At 37.4% G+C, this 19,117-nt stretch overlaps 1 long non-coding RNA gene and 1 pseudogene across 2 annotated transcripts in view; both read left to right on the top strand.

Annotated features, from left to right (window-relative positions):
• LOC140635179 (uncharacterized) overlaps positions 1–19,117 on the top strand; it is a 312,797-nt gene that overhangs the window by 274,807 nt on the left and 18,873 nt on the right. For both annotated transcript variants that reach the window (XR_012032517.1, XR_012032518.1), the window contains exon 4: positions 18,893–18,938. This is a non-coding gene — a long non-coding RNA (uncharacterized lncRNA). The remainder of the gene's footprint in view (positions 1–18,892; positions 18,939–19,117) is intronic.
• LOC140634822 (axonemal dynein light intermediate polypeptide 1 pseudogene) lies at positions 8,912–9,647 on the top strand (annotated as a pseudogene).

Raw genomic sequence — 19,117 nt, 5'->3', positions numbered from 1 at the left:
CATCATCTTCTCTCATTTTTCTCAGCAGTTTCCTGAAAAATTACCAGCCTGGCAGGTACGCTAACCACCATGCCTGACCTTAAACCCTGTCATCAAAAAAACTTTATGAGAAAACTCAAGCAATTATTGATAAAACCCATCAACTTCCTTCCTCCATATAGCTCAGCAGCAATTCTTAGCCACTTTCTTTCAGTTCAGAAGATAAAATATCTTTCCTCTTCTTCAATGCCACTTCCTCTCATCTGCACTTAAATTTTCTCTAAGATATCACCCAATCAAAAATTTATTTCTCTTTCATGTTCCTGAATCTCTTTCACATATACATCTGTTCAGGAGTATCCCATCTTCCTTCTGTCTTTGACTCCATGTTTCCTTCTAGCTGCCAATAAGTTTACTTAAAGCATCAATTAAAATTGTGTGTGTGTGTGTGTGTTATATTCTATGGCAGATATTTGTATTAGAGTATTCTTAGATGCAATAATAGAAACACAGGATTAGAATGGAAACATAAAGGTGTTTTATTATTTTACATGCCTAAATTCTGGAAATGTGGAAGTTGGTGGTTCCAAGGCTAATAACCCAGAGTATAAATTCTCTCTTCCATTTTTAGATGTCAGCTTTCTTATTTAGGCTTGTCCCTCTTGGTTACAAAATGGCTGCTACAACTCCAGAAATCATAGCCTTAGGCTGACTCCATCCGAAGGCTGGAAGTGAGGAAAGGGCATGACCCTTTCTGTATTTCTCATTTAAACCTTTCATGGAAGCCTGCAGCATGTTTCTCCTTATATCTCATCGGTCAGGATCACCACTGTACAAGATTCATCCATGGGGCTGTGTATGGACCCAGAGTCCCTAAGGTTTGTGAACATTTGATATTCAAACTAAATCAGAATTCTATAAGCAAGGGAGAGGCGGGAGATGGAGGGTGAGTGCCAAAGTCTTCTTTAAACCACTGCATTCAGGGATCCCTGGGTGGCGCAGCGGTTTGGCGCCTGCCTTTGGCCCAGGGCGTGATCCTGGAGACCCGGGATCGAGTCCCACGTCGGGCTCCCGGTGCATGGAGCCTGCTTCTCCCTCTGCCTGTGTCTCTGCTTCTCTCTCTGTGTGTGACTATCATGAATAAATAAATAAAATCTTAAAAAAAAAAATAAAAAATAAACCACTGCATTCAATCAATCAGAATGCCATGCCTGACCATCACTGTTGGGTGAGGTTTTGCTGTGCTGCTCACGGAGCCTGACTCCATTGAGGTCTCCAATAAGGACATTTTGTTATTTCTTGTTACTTGGTCTTTGGATTAAAGAAAAAAGAAGTAGGTATTGGTATGTGTATGTTTGCAGATGCAGAAAGGAAATGAGAAGAATAGAGAAAATCCAGTACAATTTGTAAATGCATAACTATTTTTGAACTGAAATCTTAATTTTTTATAATACTTGACTATTTCTTATGCATGTTGGGAAATTGACCATGTGAATAGCCATATATCTATTGGTTTGGAAATAGAATATACTAGGACAAAGGATCAGGTTGGAATTCAGGCTGGAATAAGCATTCAATATTACTCTAATTCATAGTCCTTTCAAGTTATACACAGCTGTAACTATAAAGGAACCCTTTCGACAACTTTCAGAGGTGGATCTCTACTCATACCTGTATTTCTTCAGGCTGAGGAGTTATAATGACTTTTCAGTGATATCATGGACTGTTGGAAAATTTAAGAGACATCTCACAGTGAACAGTAGTCTCTGCTGGAGGCAAATTTGAAGATAAGTCAAGTTTGATGCTTTACTACTCTGGAGAACATGCTTACATAGGTTTGCTAAATCGATCTCTCATTTTTTCTCTTGGTTCTTATTCTGGCACACCCTCGTCTTCCCTCTACCCTTTGGCCTCTCCACTCTTTTATTCTTATCCTCCTCCTTTTCCTTATATTTGGACCTCCTTTTTCTCCTTCATTTTTTCCTTCTTGACTCCTGTTAGAATTCCTTTGTTTTTTTTCTCTCCTCATTCCTTTCAACCTTAGGAGTCAACTGGAATGAATATTTGTCCCTATTGGACCAATTTCCATGATTAGAGGTCCCTCCCTGTTTAGTCTGCATTCCAGCTTCTGGTAGCATTAAGGTAAACTGCAATAAGCGAAGTCCTTGTTTGGTCAGGTTTGACTATGTAGACAAACAATCTAGATAAATAATTTTCAACCTCGGCTCACAAAAACACCCTTTTTCTCCTTTGTAGTGTGTTTTCAGGCCTTAAATTTTTTATGTTCCTGCTTTAACACTTCACTTCACAATGCCTCCATAAAAAAGTAATGCCTTTCTCTTTTGTTAAAAGTGGAATATCCTCCCAAGCAGCTATCTTTCAAGATGTGTTGAAATCCCAAGAGGAATCGTGTTTTACATTAAAAAAAAATGCCTTCCCATGTATTATGTTGTTAGATAATCCCCCAAATCATGTGAGGTAGGCAGGGAGGCAAAACTGCTTCAGAGAAGTTTGGGCAACAATACAATAGGTTAATTAGTATAGAACCTAGATCTCTCTGAGTCTTTACTGTACTGATACCTATGCATTCACATTAGAATAATTGTGTATAAAACAAGCAAATATAAAAACAATGAATATGGAATAAACACATATGATTTTTTTTTTCTTTTTCAAGGAGAAGTAACATTTGCAATTTCTCACCCCATGGAAACTGGAATTGCTTCCCCTGGGTGACAGCCCCCCCCCCCCCCCCCCCCCCCCCGCATCTACACAAGTCCAGCTGAGTTTCTCTGTCCTTGAGTTCATTTTATTCAAATGCTTGACATGGCATCAAGACCAACCCCAAAAGGAGCATTGGTTTATATTTTCCTTCCTCTCTTTGTTCTTTCTTTTCTTATTCTACTCTCTTTTTCACTCCCTCTCTTTTCCTCTCTCCCTCCCTGCTCTCTTTCTCTCTCCTTGTCTCTGTCTCTACTTTCTATTTCTTTGTTCCCACTCCCACTACTAAGAACTGATGAGAAATCTTTGATTCTCTACTTTCACATTCTCTTTGCTTTCATTCTTTTTTTCCCCCTTGGTCCAATAATGTAATGCCAATTATTAGAAAATATAATTCACTGTGTCTCACACTATTATTTATAATCTACTCGAACATTTTCTTCACATTCTTAATATCCCCAGTGTCAGAGAGAATTACAGCTGGAAAACTGACTGCAGGCCTTTGTGTAACGAGAGGAGAGAAGAACGTAGTTTTCACAGGCAGATTTTCTGTTGCGTGGTGGGGTTTCATGATTTTCCTAGAGCAGTTAGACATTTTTTATGCATTTTATTTTTGCCAAAAAGACACTCTATGATTAAGTTTTTTTCTTTTTTCAATAGGAATAAGAAGATAAAAATGTTTCAGTAGATTAAAGGAGAGGAAATTTACAAAGATATTTACAAACATATCCAGTAGATCATGATTCCCGAGCAGCTTAAATCTGTAATATGGCTCTGAACATATATAGCTCATTCTGTACATTTGACTCTTTCCTTGGCTCTTGGGTTCTCTCTCCTCTCTTTCTCTCAGCCTCATTCTCTTTCCACACTTCTTTCTCATTTAGTCTCTACACACATACACACACACACACACACACATTACATCAAGGTGAACTCTTTGAAGATAAACAAATAAAGTCCATATCTTTCCTTCAAAATTCAGCAATCAGCTTAGTCTCTGTTCTGGAAACTCTGTTTTCTTATTTTTGATTTTTTTTTTTTTTTTTTTTTTTTTTGCCGAAGACAAGATTTATGAACTTACCAGGAATTACGACAGAGCTAGACAGAAAAGAGAAGCAGAAAAGAATCATTTTGGTAATAGGATGGTGAATAGGAAAGGAAATGAGAAGAACACAGAAGATGAAGACAAGACAGAGAGAAAAATTAGTCCCTCCTGGGCAAGCGACATGTCATCTGGTGACCTAAACATGACAGAGTCCCAATGGAATTTAATATCAGTACTTTGGGTCCTTTGCCAGGCCAACACACACACACACACACACGTGCACACACACACACACATTTTCTTTCTGGGCCACCAGCCCCAGAGACTGTCTTGGTCCTATCTTGATTATTGCAAGCATGCACATCCCTCTTGCACAACTTCTTGAGTAGCTCAAGGGTAGACACAGGCTCTTTAGCTACCTGCCCGCTCCCTGATCCCTTGTCGTACTCTTCCTGAAAAAATCATACAGGTACTTTACATTTGGAGAATTTCTGTGCTAACCAGGATAGGAAAATAGACAATAACAATAATAAACTAGAAGCAGTTACAAACTTTCAGATTTTATATATGATCAAACTCTCTAATGTGCATTTTATAAAATCCTCTATAATTTGTCCACCCATGCAATGAAATGGTACCCTTCCATACCACAGCTGTATTATAAGTCATGGTCTTAGTGAAATCATTTTTATTTTCTCAACATTGGAGTCCTTACTTCAACTAATTTATCAGCCCATTATTTAGAATATTTTTTGTTTTATTTACTCATATTTTTTATTATAACTAGGCATAATACATTTGTCCATATGAAATAGACTGAGTAGTATAAAATCAACCACTGACTTCATGAAACATACCTTCCTTGGACTATAGGCAAAGACGAATTCAGTGATATCACCAATGCTCAATGGTAACTAAGAGACTTTTTTTTTTAAGATTTTATTTCTTTATTCATGAGAGACACAGAGAGAGAAAGAGAGAGAGAGAGAGAGAGAGAGGCAGAGACATAGGTAGAGGGAGAAGCAGACTCCATGCAGGGAGCCTGATGTAAGACTCAATCCCAGGTCTCCAGGATCAGGCCCTGGGCTAAAGGTGGCGTTAAACCGCTGAGCCATCCGGGCTGCCCCTAACTAAGAGACTTTTAATTTCCTAGGATTGCCATGACAAAACACCACAAAGTGAATGGCTTAATTAAAACGAGAGAAATTTATTCTCTCACATTTTTGGAGGCTAGATATTTGAAATCAAGGTTTCAGCATGGTTTGTTTCTTCTTGGGGTTGAAATGGAGCATCTTTTCCATGCCTGTCTCCCAGCTTCTTGGGGGTGCTGTCAATCTTCAGCATTCCTTGGTTTATAGATGCATCACTCCAATCTCTGTTTTCACCTGATGTTTTCTCTATGTGCCTGTGGCAAATTGGCACAAGTGTTGCATTAGTACACATTACAACATGGTGTTTCCTTTACGCATGCTTGTCACATTAATAAGAATCCTAATCATATGGGATTTAGGACCCACTTTAATCCAGTATGACCTCACCTTAACTAATTACGTCTGCAAAGAGCCTATTTCCAAATAAAATCACATTCTGGGGGTGACATGAATTTTCTGGAACACTATTTAACTCACAACAGATGGTAAACTAGGGCCCTTCTACTTACCTGAAAAGACAAACTAAAACAAGATAGTGTCATAGTTTATTCCATTATCCACTTAGTCTATATTTTGCTTTTCTGCAGAATAGTGAGGTTTACATGTACTTTTAGGGTGAAACAAGTCACATTGATAGCTACTTTACAGTATCTAGATCCTTCATTGAAAATCAGCATGAGAAGTCACATGCCCAGTGCCTGGGGCTCTGACAATAAAATGTACTCTTTGTTTTGATTTAAAGCTGTGTATTTGTAATTCACATGGTTAGACAGAATAACTTCTTTTTTAAATTTAAATTAAAATTATTAACATATAGTATATTATTAGTTTCAGAGATAGACTTCAGTGATTCATCAGTTTTATATAATACCCAGTGCTCATCACATCACGTATCATGTGCCTCCCTTAATGCCCATCACCCAGTCATCCCATCCTCCCACCCCTGCCCCTCCAACAACCTTCAGTTTGTTTCCTATGACTAAGAGTCTCATAGTTTGTTTTTCTCTTTGACTTTGTCTTGTTTTGTTTTTCCCTCCCTTCCTCTATGATCTTCTATTTTGTTTCTTAAATTCCACATATGGATGAGATAATATGATAATTGTCTTTCTTTGATTGACTTATTTCACTTAACATAAACTTTCTAGTTCTACCCATGTATTGCAAATGACAAGATTTCATTCCTTTTGATGGCTGTATGATATTCCATTATATAAGTGTATGTATATATAACACACATATATGTATATACACACATTATATATATATATTATATATATAATATATATATATATATATATATAACACATCTTCTTTATCCATTCATCTGTCGTTGGACATCTGGGTTCTTTCGTTGGACATCTGGGTTCTTTCCATAGTTTGGCTATTGTGGACATTGCTGCTATAAACATTGGGGTGCAGGTGCCCCTTCAGATCACTACATTTGTATCTTTGGGGTAAATACCCAGTAGAGTTATTCCTGGGTCGTAGGGTACCTCTGTTTTCAACCTTTTGAGGAACCTCCACACTTTATTCCAGAGTGGCTGCACCAGCTTGCAGGCCCACCAACAGTGTAAGAGGGTTCTCCTTTCTCTGCATCCTCACCAATATCTGTTAATTTTAGCATTGTTAAATGCTGACTTGTTAATTTTAGCCATTCTAGACAGAACAAGTTCTAAAATGACTTTGAGAGAACTAAATATCCCTTAACTTGATCTACTTAGTAAAACTTCTGGTAAAGAACCAGGAATTAAAAATAAGACATATCAATTGAAATCGGTGAAAAAAAGTCATCCATGTGGTGGTAAATGATAAAAATATAGATACTAAACACCCCCCTCCCCCCGGAAAATAGTGTCATCTCCACATCTCTTGTATTTTTTTCAAGAGAAAATGTTTTATTTTTGAATTAGTTTCATACCTGTTTAAAAAACGTGTTCGCTCTTTAGTCCCTTGCATCCCAGATTCTTGTCATAGCAGATTTTCTGTCAATATAGTTAAAATTTTGTATCAAACCTATCCTTCCTCCCACCCCACCTTGCTCTTGTAGTTTAATTTTGTCCCACAATAAAATAATTTGTGTGTCCTAGAAGCAGCCTAGGGTAGCAATTAAGAACATTGATTCTGGAACCAGAAAGATTGCGTTCAAATCCATTCCCACCAGTGTGTGAATTAGGGTCAGGTACTTGACCTCTTTGTGCCTTAGTTTCCTTATTTACAAGACGTAGATGGTGAAAAGAGTACATTCTTTATAAGAATATTATGAGGATTAAATGAGTTAATATCTCTAAAGCTCTTATGCATTATAGAGTATTTGCTAAATAACTAAACGTCTGCTAGAGCAGAGGCTCGCTGATGATGGTTGTGTCTTGCATCTCTATTACTCTCTATGGCACCAAACAGTGTTCTGTACTTAATATATATATGCAGCCCAATATCTATTTGCATAATATATAATTGAATTGAGGTGAATTAACTTCCCCTAGCACAATTCTTGTCTCTATATATGGATTGATTTTATTTAGGGTGAAGAGAGATGTCTGTCCCTCTTGGAGGTTTACAGAGCTCTATGGAGTTTGGAAACCAACTGATCAGTGCTCATGGAGCATAACACTGAATATTTGAAAAGGTCTTTTGCAAGTATCTTTTCCAACTTCTCTTGTCCAAGCTAAATAACCCAGCTCAAAACTGATCTTCTCTTAGAGTCTTTTACATTAACCTCAGAAATATATCTCTTCCCCTGTATTCCCTGACATTATTTTTGAGTTCCATAAGAATATGATTTATAAAGTTATCATAGTTTGTAAAACTGGAAGGCATGGTAGAATTTTCCAGGCCAGTGGTTATTACCAATGGTGCAGATCACGGTCCACTGGAAATTTAGATCTGTCTTTTAATACACATGACTGGGGCCCATCATCAGAAATTTGGATTATATGACAGTAGGGTATTGGTTTCATGTTTAAGGTCTGAAGCCAGATAGGACTTGATACATATTATGACCCCTTTTGCTTAGCATCAGACTGACCCAGACAGTGCTTGTCAAACTTTATTGTGTACACAAATCATCTGGGGCGCTCTCGAAAGTGGATCAGATTCGGATCCAGCAGGTCTGCAAGAGGGCCCAGGATTTTGCATTCCCAACAGATTTCGGCTGATGACTGTCCAGAGAACCATACTTTGAGTATTAAGGACTTAGAAGCTCATTGCTTAGTGTATCAAAATCTCAATTTCCTCATATGGCAAATAGAGCTGTTGTAAAAATTAAAGATATAATGTATATGAAGCAGTTTTATCACATAGCGGTGTACAATAAGTGTTAGACATTTTGTGAAAAACATTATTAAGACCGGCTTCATGGGCTTGGGCCAGGATAGTTGCTGGTCAGAGCTCTGTCTTAACAGGGCTCTGTATTTGGTTTTATTGCTCTTGTCACCATCTTGAATTCTTTATAATTTTATCTTTGAACTTGTATTTTATAAGTGAAGTTCAATGAGGCAGTGGGGCATGCATGTGAGCAGAGTTGATACTTGAAATATGCATTCTTACCAACATTACTCGCCAACCATTTGCATTTAAAACTCACACATTACTATAGCACAGAATTCTGATGGACTCGAGGTGAATTTGAGTTCAGTAAGACTCAAAAGTACAGGGTAAATGTGTTACATTTATGACTAAGTAAGGCCACACTTTCCCCAAGGGATCATGCTTTCCATTTGAACCAGAACTTGCTTTGAATGAGGAAGGAAGACAATTGCAGTCCAAGAATCATGAACATTCCAGGATCTCTATTATATCCTTTCTTTTTTTTTTTTCATTATATCCTTTCTTAACTCAAGTTACTTCCCTATAGATTAGCTAACCACTCACACTGAAAACTTGCCTGAAAAGGAAAGAAAAAGATAGGTAAACCCATAGTTCTTTCCTTTTCAATTATTTCTGATTTATCATTAAGCTAAAGGTAGAGAGTATTGGTGGAATGCATGCATATCAAAAAGTCAAATGCTTCACGATCATGATCCCTTTTGCGGACTCTCTGCTCAAGCATGATACATCCAATGTTGGTGAGCCAGAACACAAAGAAACAGAACCCCAAAGGAGGGCCACTGAAAGTCAGCTCCTAGCAGCCTGGACCCTCAGATCTAGTCCCACAGCCACCAAAGACCAAGCTCCCTTCAACTTTCCTGTGTCCCGGATCCTACAAAGCAGGCAGAAGAAATTTTGAATGCCATCTTGCCCATAAAGGAGGGGGTGGATGACATGCAGCCATGGATCCAGCACCCTTGGCACCAGGATGGTTTTGGTGCACCCCTAGGGCAGCTGAATTTGTAACTGCAGCAGCAGCAGCAGCAGGCCAGGGAGACCAGCATCTTCCCTGTGCGCAGGGAGCTCTACTCATGGTGTCTTGACAAGCTGATCCAGGAGGTCACCATCAACTGTGTGGAGAGGGGACAGTTTTTGCTGTCAGTTCAGGATGAGAACCATATGACAATCACCACCGACGAGGCCTCATATGACAGTAGGGTGGCATTTGGCTCCAGGAAAGTGCTGTAGGCTGAATAGGGAAGTCAGACATGGAGAGGAAAATTGAAGAATTAGAAATAGGAAAGAGAAGATTGGAGAGGCAAATGAAGAAACAGAAGGCCAAGTGTGAGGGCACCAAGAAGTAGGAGAATGAGTGGAGACAGGTGAAGGAGACTCAGTTCCTCAAGGGACAAATAGCACCTGAATGTCCAACTGGAAGGCCTTAGCCACACCAAAGAGATGATATTTTCCACATGGGTCTGCAAGCACTGCAATCACTGTTACCCCAAGATAAGCCCCTTATAATAAAAAAAAATCCTAACTTCCTGAGGAAAAAAAAGTGAAATGTGTATAATTGAGTTAGTTTTGTGTAAGGTCCACTGTTCTGGTAAGAACAAAATTTATAAAGAGTATGAGCTCAAATTATGAATTGTGCAATTTTAGTGATTCCACACATAAGTGCCTTTATATGTGCACTTAAAACTGGCATATAAAATATAATATAAAATTAACAGTAAAATTCATGCAAATAATTTAAATTTAATTTTTCACTAATTAGGATGACATTAAATAGCAAATAAAATGCACCATGACAGGTTGAACAAGAGACTACAGAATAAAGGGAAAAGCCTTATATTTTAATATATTTTAAGGTAACTTCCCCTCTGCTTTTTGAATTTTTGAACTGGGGTCTCTCTAGTTTCATGTTATACTGAGTGCCAGAGATTATATCGCTGGCTCTGCCATCATTATTATAATCACTATCAACATGTCTGGGTGGGGCTTCAAGTTGACAATCCCTGATAAAACTAGAAGTAATTTTGCAAAATTATACATATCAGGAAACTTATCTATAGTTGAACACAACTTTCACTCTATAATTTATTGGTAAAACTAACAATATTTTTTACTTTGCACAAATATTGAATTCTGTGGAATGTCTGATTATTTTATGTTATGTTCAGATTCTCCTTCAGAAAGAAAATATCAGCACAGTGCTTGTTCCATCTAGTATCATCTGGAATTGGTCCCTATCTTTTCTGGATGCATGTATTATTTCAGTTGGCCACACCTGTGACACAGACCATGCTCTCACTTGCACTGTGATTACACTTGATACCTCAACTCCCCAACCATATTGAGCCTTGAAGGTCTTCCTTGTAGCACCCTACACTGGATAGATTCCCACACAATATAGTCTTTGTCTGATGAGTAAATGAGTGAATAGGCTAAATAATTGAACAGACTGTGAATCCATTTTAATAATTACTGAAGGAAGAGGGGTCAGATTCTGAGGCATTATGTTAAATTCTAGTTTTGACTGCATTTACACATTCACCAGAGAGAAAGCAGCCATATGTCAGTTATCATATAGTGTTGTCTTTATCTTTCTGGAATGAGGCTGTTTGATTCCACTATTTCAATTTATTATTGCAAGATAAATAATAGTTCTTATAATTGAAAGTGAGCAGGAAGCCATGGGACACAATTTCTAAAGTAAGAACTGCCTAAATTGGTCCTCAGCTGATGTAGCGTCTGCCCTATGTGGACATCTTTATATCCATATTCCATTCATATAGTTCCAGCCTGAGCAGCTAAGACTTTTCACCCCATATATTGCACAATTGACTCTCTGCCTTGTGGGTTGAGGAGAGAAAGGGGGAGTTTGCTCTCCTCTGGTGCTTCATGTATCATCTGGTGCCAGAGGCTATGAGAATACAACATTGATGGACCAATGGGCTGATCCAATATGGCAAATCCTATATTCCTGCTTGGGTACAAATGAATAACCTCATATAGTTCTGCACACATTCAACAAAATGATGAAAGGGAGAAAAAAACAAATGGAATTTCCTGATCATTGCATTCCACTTTATTTCTCTGTTCTAACTTTGTAAGTGAATTCAATGTCTGTAGAAGGCAATTGATGGCTCTAAAAGAAAAGGAAAGAAAAATGTTAAAGCCCCAAACCACAATTTGAGCACTGTTAAGCTTGGTTTTCTTCTCCTGCTGGAATCCTCAGCTGGGCTCCTCATCTTGCAGCCTTCAAAGGTCATCTCAGCATTTCAGAGCTCAGGGATTGTAGATTCTGCAGGATAGGGCTGCAGGCCTAGGTCTGCTGCCTCCTATTAGTAGGAGGAACAAGGAAATTAGGACAAAGAAGGGAAGGATTGAGTAGGCATATAGGAAAGAATAAAGGGATGCTTCAGTTTGTCTCCAAACCTCTCAAATGCATCTTCTAAGGGATCATGCTCGATGCTAATCCACAGCCCACCCTATGCATACTTTCAACTTATAACTTTCTAGAATGGCCTACAATTTAATTTTTCTGCCTATTTCATTCATGTGCTGTGTATTCTCTGTGTCTGACCTCTGGTAAGAAGTCTTCCTTAATCAACCCAGACTACAATATTCCTCTGTCACTGTGAGTCTGAAGGATTTATTATATATTTCTTGTTTGTCATCATGTTGCTCTATACCTTAATTTTTATTTTGCACAAATATATGTTTCTTCCTGTTTAATAGATTAATTAAGGGAAGGTATGGTGCTTTGAGAACCTACAGTCCCTGGTAGTGACTTTCACATAATAAGTTCTTAATTAATAGCTATTAACAAAAATTACTGTTATCCTTAAAATAAGTATATGTAGGCCATTTGTGTTTTTTTTGTGTATATATATACAAATACTTATGCGTATATATACATATATGGGCATATACATGTGTGTGTATGTGTGTGTGTAGAGAGAGAGAGAGAGTGATTTTTGATTTTTCTAAACAAGTAATTTTCCACATAGTCAGTTGATTTTCTTTATTTTGAAGCTTCTATGCTGGCTGAAAACAGCCTGGCAGATCCTATATTTCCAAGGGCCAAGGGCCACCAAGCACTACCCTGTTACCAGAGCTGCTCACTTTTTGTTTTTGTTTTTGTTTTCAGGTTGAGCATCAAGGGCCAGGAAGTCTGATTTCAACTTGATTATATCTTGATGGAGAAAGGAGGAAGGAGGATAACCCATCCATCATACCCCCAATCAGCCAATTTAAAAGATCAGGGCATATTAACCAGACAAGAATGAGCAGGACAAATGTGCAAAAGGCCCAATGGGCATAAACAATATATGCAACTCAAGGAACCAATACTGCAGAAAGAGCTCAAAAATAATTGAATGCGAACACTATACATAAATCCAGATGAGATTCAAGCTGTGACCTTGAGGTGAAAAGGCTCCTTAAGAGGCAACGAAAGCTTTCTATTCTAAAGGGATTAAATCTCTGAAAATCATTCTCTTTCTCTGCATTCATGTTTCACACTTTGTCGTGCTCACATAAAAAGGGCAGATACACCAGCAGTTCGGTGTTTACTTTCTTGTGTTTCTTTTCTTCCCAGATAGCTGGTATCGGCTTTACCACAGATCAGAGTGGGTGAGCCTTTTTCACCTTCTGATTATGGCTTGTAATTGTCAATACCAGGTTAGCAAGCTTTCTAATGGAAATTACCAGTGCAGGGAAGAATGATAAAAAGCAATCTGCTCAGGTGGGAGAAGTATAGGCTCCTGAGCTCAAGTCATCTTTTCTAGGGCTTACAATAATTATGAGAGCAAATTTAATAAACTTTTGCATGAGACTTATAACAGAATATCCCTAGATTCTACTGTTGCCATTGCACTGCAAACTTGAGAGTACCCACAAAGAACTAAAATGTTCAAACGCAGGCTAGGCAAGGCTTTATCTTGACTTCTTTTCTATGGCCTCAGTAACGTTCGAATCCAACTCCTAAGACAAGGTTGCCTATAGCATTTACAAGTTTGATTTTTCCTTTCTGACCAGACAGGTGGCAATGATCACAGAGCTCAAATTTATTTAGAATGGCAGCTACCACAGCAGACAGTGGTTTCTTAGTTCAGAGCTTGAAAGGATTAAAGCTGGATTAGGAGGAGGAAGGATGTATTCCCAACCGGCAATATTTATAACAAGGAGAAGGCTTTTTTCCACCTCCTCTACAAGAATAACAAGGAGGAAAAATGAATCCCAGCAATGATTCTCAAAATGGCAAGATGTGGGCAGGACTTAAGAAATACACCTTTCTAATTCCCAGGCAATTTATTGTGTGTATGCCTAAGTATCCAATTAGCAGGCACAGATGCCATTTTGCATTAAAAAATATAGGGTTTTACAACTGCAAACCAGCTGTGCTCATAAATTTCACCAATCACTTTGCAGAGGTCTACTGAGAATTTAGACTTGAACCTCATGGAATTTATTTTCCTCCGTGTTAAAATAATCAAAGATTGATTGGCATTTTTTTTGTCTAGTAAAATATTTTCCTCAAAGAAGAATCAGAAATCACAATGCTTGTTCAGTAATAAGCCTCATTAAAATAAACAGAAATAGATTATTTCTGACCCATGAAAAGCTTACATTCTAAACCAGCTCTAGCCAGTGGAATTTTTTGCAATGATAGAAATGGTCTAAATTTCCACTGTCAACTATAGTAGCCAGCCCTTCAGCACATGTAGTGATTGAACACTTGAAACGTGGCTAATGCAACTGGGGGACTACATTCTTAATTTTACTTAATTTTAACTAGTTCAAATGTAAGTAACTTCATGAGTGGTTACCATATTGTTCAATATTCAATAGTGCTGTTCAGCACTATTCAAATCATTCATGTTGTCAATATGTCAGTAAATTAACAAATGACAGTCTGAAATCAAATAGACACCTGCTGCTTGATAGCCACGTGATAGCCATACAAGTTAACACGGTTAATCTGTTACCCATTTTTTTCATCTGGTAAATGGCAGTAATAAAGATTTTTCCAGTATTGTTGGGTGGTTAAATGTCTGATGTATAAATTATTTGACCTCTTGCTTGAAACAAAGTAGGCTTTTAATCAATGTTTTTGTACCTTCCTTATTTTATCTTTCCCTCCTTTCTTCTCTCTTTTCTTTCCTTCCTTTAGTAGATAAGAAAAAGAACCAAAAAAAAAAAAAAAAAAGCAACAAATGGATAGTATCCTCAAGGAATATTGTTGTATCTGTCACTTCCTCAAGTGCATTTTTCTAAATGGGAATTTTACATGAAATTTGCCAGTAAAGCATAACTAGGTCCTATCCCAGAGCCCCTCTGTAGAGCCTTTGTGTTTAGATGCACATACTTCTCAATGCTCATACGTTCCACTCAGTTCTCCATTTACTACTGGGTTTGGTGGTTCTCAATTTATTTTTTATCATCTTTCCAAATTCCAGATTAGAGAAATCTAAATAGATTGAAATGATCCTCTCTATTATTATCAGGATCTCAGGGTTCAGCACAAACTCATGAACAGTATCTATCCAGGACATGGCTGAGATCAACTTGCTTTTTCTATTTTAACTTGCAACTCATTACCCATGATTTATAGGGAAGAGTGGGAAACCTAACAGGAGAACATTGATTAAGATCAAATATGGAAAGGTCAAGAAATAAAGAGAATACTAAAAATCAAAATAAAATATTTTTACTGATAGTTCCTGATATTTGCATAATAATTTTTACCTATTCATAGAATTTTGCTATTTCTTATCCTCTCGATTTCTTTTATCAGCTTTTAGAAAGAGATCCTGCAAACATTATTTTCCCTTTTGTTAGGTGCATAAACTAATAACCAGAAAACTTAAGTAGTGCTCAGGGTTTCTCATGAGAGAGTGGCAGAGAGGAGACTAGAATTTAGTTACATTTTTTTTTTCTGGTACATTTGCCCCCTGGGCCCTTATATTTAATTGTGTGAGTAATGCAAAGAAACATAATTCCATTAGGCTCCAAATAGATAGTGACCCCTCTACCAGGCTCCAATCAAAGAATATTTGTTTATCAGGATGCAGACCCTTGTTTTTAAAGTCTGCATATCTTTTGATTTTTCTTTCGAAAAGTTCATTAAAATGTATCACTGATATCATGTGTGCTGACTGTTGGGATATTTCTAAGAAAGGCATTGTGGAGGAGTACACTGCATCACATAGTGTGATGGCAGCTGGCAGTCAACTATGCCTGCTGTTGTGCACTTCACAACATGTTTTATGTGGCTGGGAACATTTACATTAAGGTCAATTCCATCATCAAAATGGAGAATCACAGCTGAGGGATGCTTAGCGAAGTGCATTGGTGTTTGGCAGGGGAAATGGAACTGATAAACCTACATGTGGTTGGTCTACCAGCCAGTGGGTGGTCCTAGGCATGTTGCTAGAACACTATTCAATTCAATTCAACAAATATTTATTGAATAACTAGATGGTGCAAAGCACCAGGGAGAGTGCTGATGGGGTGGCAAGGCAGCACAAACCATGGTTCGGGTCTTAGAAGGGTTTCCAATAACAATAGATCTCAATATCTAGCAATTAGCAATGATCACATGATTACCATATGCTAAACATCGTTCTAAATGTTCCACGTGTATTTACCACTGTAATGTTTATAACAACTCTATGAGAGATGTGTTCTGATTTCCCTGTTTTATCAATGATGAAACTTGGTCAGAGAGATATGGTGCTTTTGCTAGTTTTTATAATGTCTCCTTTATTGAGCATGTGAGGGTTGCATTCACTACTGCCTTGGAGCTGACCATGTGGCAATGTGTCTTGCTTTAGCCAAAGAATATGACCAGCAGTGATGTGTGTCACTACTTGGGAAAATGTTTAAAAGCTGCTACACAATTCCCCTGCTGCCATGGTACCCACTGACCTTCCAGATGATGGAGACTCCATCAGCCTGGGTCTGTGAGCAAGGACAAATGAGAGCAGAGACTTCACTAACATAAAATAGACATGAAGTAAGATGTCATTAAAGCCTCTGAGATTTTAAAGTTGTTTATTATGGCAGCGTAATCTAGCACAGACTGGCTAATGAAACGTAAGAATAAGAACAAGAGACATATGAAGTTAATTGACAAAAAAGATAGCACATGATTAAGTCCCAAGGAAAAATAGCAATAATAAAAGCAGCTACCATTTATTAAATTCTTAGCAAGGTGCTAAACTCATTACATACATTCTCTCTAGTCCATAAAACAAACCTACAACACTGTAATCCACATTTTACAGACAAGAAGCAGAAGCTCAGGTTAACTGAACTACTTAAGATGACACAAGAGATACAGAACTATGAATAAAATCAGGTCTTTTTGTTTTCCAAGCTCATGCTGCCTATAGATGGGCCAAAAAGGACCTCAGAGAGCCTCAACTCCTCCACTATGGAGTTGAAATAATCATAAGCATCTTTTCTTTCCTTCTTCTCCTTTCTTTCTGTTCCTGCACCTTTTTGTCCCTTCATCTTTTTCTCTTCTCTTGTCCCTTAAGTCCTTCCTCTCTCACCCCATTTATCCTCTCCCACTTCCTGCCTTTCCATTTTTTCCAGATACCTATTGTGCATTTTCTTCATACCTATGGAGGGGATATGGGCTTTTCCTGAAGTTTGCCTCCTCATTGCTACAACTTCTAGTTGGGAGAGGCCAGGGAAGCTAGTAAGGATGTCAAAATACACAGGACCACATCCCTGCAACAAGGAAACATCCAACCCCAAACACAACAGTGCTGAAGTGGGAAAACCCTGCTCTATGTGATCAGAAAATGCATCACTAGCTTGTTCTTCTTCATGTTTGGATCTGGAACCCCATACCATACTTCAAGTCCTTTGGTTAATCAAAACTCAATTTCACCTCTTCCACAGGAGGAAGTAACACTTCATTCACCTCTTTCTCCTGAAGTCCTCAGGCTCAGGCTCCCTGCTTATGTCAGTCCGCTTTCTTTGGCTCTGGGTGGAGGATGGTGTGGAGGGGATTTCTAATTGCAGTGTAATCTTTCTTTTTTTGTTTTCCCCAGCGCAATCTTTCTAGTAAGATCATATTAGTCATTAGGATCCTACAATTTCATTTATTTATTTATTTTAACTAATTACTTATTTTATTTTAGTATCCGAGGACTTTAAATCTCATATTTCTGCATTTCCAAAAATTAGATCCACAGAAAAGTATGTCATAAGATGTTCATATGAACAATGGAACAAGAAATTTTTTTTTGAACAAGAAATTTAAAAATATTTTAAATTTGGAAAATGTCAAGATGGAATTAAAAATATTTCTTTACTGTAGGGCTTTTCTGAGCTTTTAATATGCATTATTTCTTGAGAATCTACAAATTGGAGATGATGTACAGGTGTTTCTTCAATATATTTTACAACAGAATGATTTTTTCAAAGATGACCTTTTTTGGACTCCTGCTCTGTAGTACATAATTTGCAAAAATTGTGACTCCTCCAACTTGCTCATTGATTGAGGTCCAGAAAGTGAAATGACTTATTCCAGTTTGAAGGCCTAAATCTTGACAGTGCTGGAATCTGAAGCTAACAGTGCTGACCTTAATTCACTGTTCTTTTCAATACATGTCGGATAATAAAATCACATATCAATTCCAGCGCACCCCTACATTGCAAGCATTCCTATTTCATTCAATTATTTCTTTAAAATAAAAAAAAAATACACATTGACATAAGAATAACTATGCTATGTTTTTCATGTATTTTTCTCATGTAATGTTTAGGTTCACAACTTGTTTTACAAATGTTTGTTTACACATTTATGCATGCCTAAAACATCTACAGTTTTGTTGAGACTTCCTACACATTATCAACTGAGGAAAATTTGTACTTATCCTGATGGATTTACCTAGTTCTATGAACCTATAATATTTTATAATAGTACAAGAATTCTTTGAGAATCTTTTATAGTAGAGTGTACCTTATTTCACTAAACATTCTACTCTAACACTTTTTCCTTTATGATGTTCCAGATCATTAAACACAGGTTATTATCTTATCTTGGGTCCATTGAAAGCAGAACTTAAGACAAAGAATAAAGGTGAAGGAAAGAGGAAAGGAGGCAAGGAGAGATGGGAGTGATGTGATGTGCTGTTTCTTATGTGGCCACCACTGTATAATTAGCTGCCAACTAAATTGTCTCTTTTTTACTCATTTCTAGTTTCCTACATTAACCAATGTGCACAGCTTTAATCTGGCAGATTTCTAATCTTCAGAAATTCGCAGGATATTCCACTTTATTTCCAAATACAAATACCAAGTTTTCAGATTTTCCCTGACTTGTCCATAACTGGATTTTATTTGAATCTTTTCTGAAATTTCTGAGGAATATATATCTTAAACCATTTATTATATTCCGTGCTTTATAAAAGGATTCCCTCAAGACATATCTGATGTTTCTACTGGATAATAGAATCTCTATCTGGGCAAATATATTGCCTTTAAAAAATCTTTGTATTTCCCACAGCACCCGACACAGAACCTTGCACATTGCCCGTTATCAGTATACATTTGCTAAATAATTGCTTGTTTAACTTTGTTTACATTTTCTTTCAATATACAAATGTACAGGCTTTCTCTTTTTCCAATCCTGACCTTTTTTTTTTTTTTCTATTTTTCTCAGGAAGTTCTTAACCCCTGTTGACATAAGGCAATTGAAGAAAATGCAAGTAAGAAAATTGTTTTCCTTACATAAAGCTTTAACAATTTTGCTGAAAGGAATAATGTGAAGTAGTTACAAGTACAGTAGACCAACATTTCTAGTCTTTGCTCTGATGCTAATTAGCTAAGCAACCTTGAGAAAGTCATCTTACCTTTCTAAGCCTTCATTTTCTTATCTTTAAAATGA

Source organism: Canis lupus, chromosome 6 (genome assembly GCF_048164855.1).
Source record: "Canis lupus baileyi chromosome 6, mCanLup2.hap1, whole genome shotgun sequence".
NCBI classification, from domain to species: Eukaryota; Metazoa; Chordata; class Mammalia; order Carnivora; family Canidae; genus Canis; species Canis lupus.
Note: the sequence above shows the minus strand (reverse complement) of the source record. Positions and strands in the feature narration are given on the sequence as shown.